Genomic DNA, 2746 nt, shown 5'->3' with positions numbered 1-2746 from the left:
CTGCAAGAGCGTGTCCGCTGTTTTAAAAGCGTCGTTTCCAAAATAAAGTTATAATAATTATATAATAGTATGCAATAGAAACAGCAAATCATTTTTAAGATTATTAAACATCACCTTTATTTTCATTGTCATTCGTATTTATACAGGCTGTACAAAGATTTTAAATTAAGAACCATTTTCTAATATTGTTTAGCGAACAACCAACCATTAAAGATCGTAAGAAAAGGTCGGGAAAAAACTAATTTTTTTTCTTATTTAGCTTAAATATTTTTTTTCAAACGCATCTAGGCGAATGAGAAAATAAAAATAAAATTTTAATGATGAACGTAAACAGTGTAATAATGAAACTGATAAATAATTTAAATTTATATAACTATTAAAAACAATTAAAACCAAAGAAAAGATTACCATTAAATAAAATAGGTCGGGTCTTCATTGATTAAAATGTGACGAATTAACGATAATTGAAAACAATTCTAATTTTAATTTCAATCATTTACGTGAGCACAGAATTTACGCGAGCACGCAAGCGCGAAAACATTCGATTATATATAAATTCTTATTCGCTGTCCATACTAAGTGATGTTAATTATAAAATATAGTTGTAAACCCAATTATTTGTGTGAAATTAATATGCAATGTACGTAACACATATACTTTGCATGTGTTCATCGGGAAGATTATGAAACAAAATGGACGGTGTGTACCACGTGACTTTCGTAAACCAAGGAGCGGAATGTCGCAATTCTTTATATACATGGCTCTGTACGCAGCTAGTGTAGGACGCCAACTAACGTTTGTATGTTTTTATTACCCAGTACTCCACCGCGCACGGTCGGTTTGTCTGTTTATCTGTTCTCCACAAGATACTGTACTTTTGTTTTCTGCTTAATGAGTTTATAGCGGGCGTACTTCTACCGCGCTGAGCAGCGCTGCACTGGGTAATAAAAAGAACATACAACCGTTAGTGGGCGTCCTACACAGGCGTGATGTTTTTACGAACGGGACTTTGCTCTCTTGTTCTATTTATACTCTTTGGTTGAATTGCCTTGCGCTGAGGAAGGACACAGGCTTGTCAGAAATATTCGTCTTGAATAACTTCTCTATTATTTCAACATATGTAATCGTTTCTTTTTCGTTTGTGTTTACATTTATATGTTTCTATGAGACATACATGAATCCTACTACAATTGATACTATTATTATATACATAATTATTGGTCCAATTAATGAATAAAACTACACACACACACATACACACCCCACCCACACCCACACACACACACACACATACACAACCAGAGCGAATTAAAATTCAACAGTAGGTTTGATTAGGCATTTTATTACTATTTAGTTTCGTGCTACACAAAATATGTTATTGTTAATAATCTATCTTAGTCATAAGGTAATTTTATCTGAAGAGTGTTGCATTATGTACGTGTAGCACGAACCTAAATAGTAATAAAATGCCTAATCAAACCTACTGTTAAACCTCTTATTTTTCTTTACATATATATATCATATATATATATATATATATATATATATATATAACAATGCGATGCCTCAAGAGGGCGTTCGGCCAGATAAATCTGGCAATAGGAGCTTAGAAGTATCCATTGGGGGAAACTAAAATAACGAAGAGGGTTAAAAACAGTACCTTAAGGCGAAAGTAGTGTCTCTAAGGGGAAACTAAAGCAACGTTAAGGCGAAAAATCATAGACAAAAGAGTTTCCCCCTAACAGCCGAATAAAGGTATATACAGTACCATCCAGAAAACATTAGCCCACCGCACGCACTTTTTCCGCAGATGAAAATCGTGGGACACGCAGTTAATTAGTTAGTATAAGGACCACCCATACGCAGTCAACCGTTACGGCATTGAGTAATTCATGGCTTAAACGAACTGCCTAATGATTTTTACGTTCAACAAATTGGTCTGTGTTGTTTATCAGCCAGACAAAAGACAGAGCCTGTCGTTATTTCGGAACAATGCAACTGGGAATATTAAACTTGATACTTTCATGGATATGCTGGTATATCCACAGGCATCTGAATTATTTTGTTAACTGTACTAAAAATTTTCCGGTTTATAAGAAGATTAAATATATATGTACAGAAATATAAATTGTAGGCCTACGTCATTGTAGAAATTCAAGAAGATCAAGTATCTCTTTTATTAGTCGATCAATTAATGGTTCTGAATATTATTAGTTTGAAACCAAAAAATCGTAAGTCTTTAATATTTATTGACAGGTAGTATGAAACACACATAATCAGTTTCCAATTTTATAATACAGTATATATATATATTTATTTATAATCTTTGAGATGATGACACTGCCGGCTATCTTATTGTGAGATAATCAAATTGTGGAATAAAATGACATGATTAAGGCTTAAATTACGATTTTAAAAAGATATACACTGTTATGAAAATAAAGTTTATGTTTAGTATTAAATGGTTAATTAATGATGATTGAACATTTTTTTATTTGTTAGCATCACCATATTATATTATGTTTATTATTGTTTTTATTTAGCCAGATTTTTTATTCTAAAGTTATTATGTATCACGGAGTGTAAGCATGTCGCTTACTTTCAACCGTCTGTCTGGAAGGTAGCTGATCAAAAGCACATGGTTTGCTGTGAAGCACATTCAATTAACCGAGGACTCTACCAAAAATTTATGGGGGAATGAATTTCGTAAAGTAAATTCAATATAATAATTTTCCAGTGGTCCCAA

General features: G+C 32.4%; 1 protein-coding gene across 2 annotated transcripts in view; it reads right to left on the bottom strand.

The window, feature by feature from the left end:
* LOC117107103 (von Willebrand factor A domain-containing protein 7-like) overlaps positions 1–2746 on the bottom strand; it is a 48180-nt gene that overhangs the window by 7383 nt on the left and 38051 nt on the right. The window lies entirely within an intron of this gene.

This window comes from Anneissia japonica, unplaced genomic scaffold (assembly GCF_011630105.1).
Source record: "Anneissia japonica isolate Jap-2015-1 unplaced genomic scaffold, ASM1163010v1 scaffold1726_len428862_cov177, whole genome shotgun sequence".
Lineage (NCBI taxonomy): Eukaryota > Metazoa > Echinodermata > Crinoidea > Comatulida > Comatulidae > Anneissia > Anneissia japonica.
The sequence above is the reverse complement of the archived record's forward strand: the minus strand, read 5'-3'. Positions and strand labels throughout refer to the sequence as shown.